General features: G+C 41.3%; 1 protein-coding gene across 6 annotated transcripts in view; it reads right to left on the bottom strand.

The window, feature by feature from the left end:
• PSPC1 (paraspeckle component 1) overlaps positions 1-5,032 on the bottom strand; it is a 61,580-nt gene that overhangs the window by 3,530 nt on the left and 53,018 nt on the right. Inside the window, exons 7-9 of one of the 6 annotated variants that reach the window (XR_004060834.1) lie at positions 4,346-4,450; positions 1,161-1,265; positions 630-910 (exon numbers count right to left, since the gene is read on the bottom strand). The gene's annotated coding sequence lies outside the window, so the exon portion shown is untranslated. Of the gene's footprint in view, positions 1-629; positions 4,451-5,032 lie in introns of all 6 variants that reach the window. The other 5 variants (XR_004060836.1, XR_004060832.1, XR_004060835.1 and 2 more) reach the window with 5 other exon arrangements.

Here is a 5,032-nt window from a genome sequence, read left to right as displayed (position 1 = left end):
CTGATTTCAGGAAATAAAAAATAAACATCCTGTTACTCATTTAATTTGAAACAGTTTTACAATAGCTATAGAAATTTGAAAAAACCCCTCATGGTACATTACAGGCCAGTGTTCAAATCACATCACATAAAATTAATTTTTCATTCTTCATGTTTTTTCATCTTTTTATTGAGCTACATTAAGACAGCAGGCAATTGTAGCATAACTCCCTACTCAACAGCACAGACAACTTACTGCAGCTGTAATCTCCCCTATAATTAGCATTTCCTTCCAGTTCTTTTCAGCTGTCACTGGCTTATACCATTTTTCTCTAGGTAATTAATACTTTCATATTCTTCTAAACTACTGTAGCATAAACACAATCCACATTACTGCTTTTTCTTTAACCCCTACCACTTTCTTATTTTTTTGTCATATATTGTAGGGCTCAAAAGTATTTTCTTACTTTTTAAAGTCCAACAGCAATCAGTTAAACCAAGGAGCAGTCGTTTAATACATCATTTACTCTTACTATTCTTGTAGAACATACAAACGTTAATCCTTTTAGTTACACCCATTTCCCTTAACACTGCTGTTTCTATAAAGAAAATCTGCTTCAAGTGCAGTCTAGATGAAAAGGGCATCAGTACCTCAGTTACACATCAAAGTAGGCCAACATCAGCTCTGCTATGAAATGCGGGACTGGCACCATCTTCTGTGCCAGAGGCTGAAGTTAGTAACATCACAAAAGCTGTAACTTGTCTCCTCATGTAGGAAGAGGACTGGAGCTCACAAGCAGATGTATTCACATTCTTCTTGTGTCTTTTCCAAGCTGAGGTATTGGTGGGGGCACACCACATCCAGGCTGTGCATGTCCTTTTTTGTAATTTCAAACAGCCCTTTTCCCTCGGGTCTCATAGGTCCAGCCTGTCTGCAAGCAGAGAGAAAACAGCTTAACTGAGAATGATCAGTTTGTCCTTCTCCTACCTTCAGCCAGGTGTGATGGATTCAGTTACTATTTTATTAGATAACAGCATTTGTGTGTCCAAGAGCACTGAGATACAAGGAAAAAAAAAACATTCATGCATTAAGCACAAAAATATTACTAACAAACTGAAAACTGAGTACAAAGTGTACCATAACAGGAGTTTTAACAAGTGACAACACGATTATATTCTCACCCTGATGGTCCTTGTAACTCCAAGGTGCAGAGCAGCATTTTGCATATCACAATGTAACAGCCTCGGTTCTGAGGGTGGGCAGCCACCACTGGCTTCCACTGAAACCTAATGCATTCAATAGAGACAAACATTTCCAAGAAGTACAATTCAGGCTGAGGAGTTACAAGAGACACTTCAGTGATAACTTCCTTGAGAGTGTGCTTTTGTCATCAAAGTAGAGCACTTAAGACTCAAATGGCAAATAACAGAGCAATGCATCAGCAAATGTCATCTTATTGCAGGGGTTCCATACTGTTGTCTCCTTATGACAAAAGTTTCATACCTTCTTGGTGTTTCTCGTGGGTATCTCCTCAGAATACTGACTCTTTCTTCTTCACAAAGTGGCCAACTGAGTCTAGTTCCCTTCTCAATCAGCCAACCCACTCTTTTTTAGCACTCTTTTTCTCATTGGTTACAGCTGTGGCCTCTTAAAGTCAAGCCTGTTCCTAATCTTTGATAATTGGCCCAACTGCAACTCCTTAGGAGTAAGATTATTTTCTACACTATCTATATTTTCTTATATTCTATCCCCCTACAGCAAATACAGTTGGATAAAGAGCTGACAAATGCCAGCAATTTTTCAGACATCCCTGCCCCCACCGAGGCAGCTGGAGCTCCCTCTGTTCAGGAAGCCCAGGAGCAGGCAGCCTGGCATAAACTTAACACAAATTCATTAGGCCATTATACTTGGTCAGCCAGGTTCACACTGCAATCTGAGGCCCACACACATGTGAGGAATGGGGGAAGAGGAAGAAAGGCTCTTATCACTTCATTGAGACAAGGAGTTGTTATTTAGCCAGTAAAAGGAACACTTGTATCTCCAAGGAACCTTGACCACCCTTTTTTCCCTTCACAGGAAGGAAACTAAGCTGACAGAAAAATTCTGAGATGCCTGGGAAACCTGCCAAACACTGAGGTTCCCAAATGGCTCTTGTGCACAGCAGCACTCTCATATGTAGTGACAAACAAGACTGAATTCCAATGGCTACATGGTCAAGACAAAACATCCTCTGCATAAAAAAAACCAACCAAAAACATTTGAATCAAACTCTGAAAAAATTAGGCATTTTCTGTTTTACTTCTACTTTTCTGACAAAGAGCTTTAGCTGCTTGTCTTTTTTAGATTTTGTGAGTAAATGCTTGTAGCTTGCTTATTTCAGTAGTCTGGTTTATATTGCGAATTGTTGTGTGATAATTTTTATACTGTGATTTTACTACAACTAGAAAATAATGGGACTCCTTAGTAAAGGGCAAAAGCAGAACCACAAAAAGAGGTGTGCAACAACTTTCCCACCTTGTCAGTGCCCTTCCCAGTACCAAGAACATGACAGGGTCCAGCTTAGAGAACACAAACTGGACAAGTCACACGTGCTGAGCTTGCAAGGGACTCCCATGAGTGCTGAAGGAGTTGCTGCTGGCCTTGCAAGGCCACCCTGCATTGCTGACAGAATGTGGCAACTAGGAGAGGTGTGCAAGCATCAGGGGAAAGCAGAAGTCACTCCAGTCTTCAAGAATGGCAGGAAAGAGGACCCAGGGAACTAGAGGCCCTCAGAAGGTGATGGAACAACTACTCCAAAAAAAACATTTCCAGACCAAGAAGGGCAAGAAGGTAAGTGGCAGCACTCAGCATGGATTTACAACGAGGTCATTTGCAAATTCTTAAGGATCCCAACTGGAGAGCCTCTCTGGTGACATGACCAGTTCAGTGGACGCGGGGAGAGCAGTGGATATTGTCTGCCTTGGCTTAGGAAATCTTTTGACGCTACCATAGTATCTCCAATTATCATTTTGATCCTATCATGATACTAACAGACTACTGATAGGCTCAGTGGACCACGAGGTGGACTAAAAACTGGCTGAAGAGATAGGCTTAGAAGGTTGTCGGTGGCATGAAGTCCTCTTGGACATGAGTGAATAGCAGAGTATCCCTGTACTGAGGCCAGTCCTTTTCAGGATGTTCATTTCTGCCCTGGTTGATGGGACAACATGTCCTCAGCAAGTCTGCAGGTGACACAAAGCTGAGAGGAGTGGCTGCTAAGGCCATTGAGTCATGCCACCATCCAGTGATCCCTTGACAGGCTGGAGAAATGGGCTTACAAGATCTCATGAAATTCAACACAAGGAAATGCCAAATCCTGCTTCTGGGGAGAAATAATCCCAGACACCAGGACTGGCTGGAGGCCAGCTGGCTGGAGTGCCCCTTTGCAGGTAAGGACACAGTGGCCCTGGTGAACACCAGGTCCAAGAACCACCCTGAGCAAAGAGTACAACCTGGCCACAAAGGCATCCAAATGGCATCCTGCTTTACAAAGAAAGTTTCCAGCACATGGAGAGAGATGATCATCTGGTCTGAACCCCTGCCATGGACAGGGACACCTTTTACATGTGATTATAAAACAGATAAATTGTTCTGGTCCTTTATATTCCCAGTTCTTTTATTTACTGTTAACACAACTACAGAGACAGCTCTGAGTCCTTTTGCTAAGCCAAACAAACACAGAAGAATTAACACAAGTTTCTCTTGCTTTACCAGTAGAACCTGCACATCTTGATCAAATCCCACTAGTGTTTAAATTTACTTTTACTTTATAAAAATAACTGGTATATTGGAATTTTGGAACTACCAGATCTATTCAACTTAGCCACATAGAACTCTCTTTAAAACCTTGCTATCTGTCAGCCCCATTGAGATGCTGTCCACAGTCAGGGCAGATGGCAATACACACCTGTGTGCACACAAACTGTGCCCCAGGCTTCCCAGAGTGCATGGACACCACCTTCCAGACCAGAGCCCTCTGATTAATGCCAAAGACTGTTCAGAATCAGTAACTACTGTGTTGGTTGTATAAACGATCAGGAGTCTGAGTGCAATGTATCAGTAACATCCAGCAGCTCAGACATGGCATCATATTAATGTGGCACTGTGGGGTTTGGATGGCTGGCCAGACTGCTAGAGGCTGTGTGCATATGCCTGAAGTCCTTTAAAAACATAATACATGGCAGGAATTATGCCAGGAATTACATTATCTGAAATCAAGTATTACTTGAAGTGTAGAAGAACAACTACATCAAATCACAAATCTGAACAAAAAGCAGGGGACTGATTTCAGTAACTGCTGGATAAAGCCATATACCTTAATACGTACCTTGTTCTAAAACCTGGTTTAGGATTCTCTTTTGTCTGCATGAGATACCAGAAGGATTCTGCACAAGCCAGTCTTCATCTGCATTTTAAAGATTTTAATAGTAACCTAAAAAAATAAAGAGACAGTAAATAACTGACATTTCAAGCAAAAGGGAAAACGCAGTAGCTTCTCTTTTCAGAAACCCATTATATATGGAGTAATAAACCATAATAAAACTTCCCATTAACAGAAAAAAATCAATTTATTCTCTACCCATTCTAACCACTTAGTTGTTTCTCCACAGATTTTATTTAAATTTTTACTACCTCAGCAGTTAAACAACAGCTGTTCCAAGAACATTAACAAGTTCCTAGATTTTCATATTTCTGCTTGGAGTAGATTAACTGCAGTTCTTATCCAAAGAGCCACAAGTCATTTCCCTTTGGAGGTTTTCTAAAACATGTATTTCATGTGACAGAAGACATTCTAGACATTCTAGGCCTGCCAAGGCACGTGGCCAAAGTGGCATTTCATCCTTCTAATATTAGAGCCACTAAAATGATCAGGATCCCTGCACACAACACGGAGTCATTAGTGACACTTGAGAACTAACAGCTCTCACTGCAGTCTCCTCCTCTTTCTGCAGCATGTTGTTGTACACACATTATTAACTGGGGTCAAAGTTTTCTATCAAAATAATATACCTGA

This window comes from Camarhynchus parvulus, chromosome 1, assembly GCF_901933205.1.
Source record: "Camarhynchus parvulus chromosome 1, STF_HiC, whole genome shotgun sequence".
Lineage (NCBI taxonomy): Eukaryota > Metazoa > Chordata > Aves > Passeriformes > Thraupidae > Camarhynchus > Camarhynchus parvulus.
The sequence above is the reverse complement of the archived record's forward strand: the minus strand, read 5'-3'. Positions and strand labels throughout refer to the sequence as shown.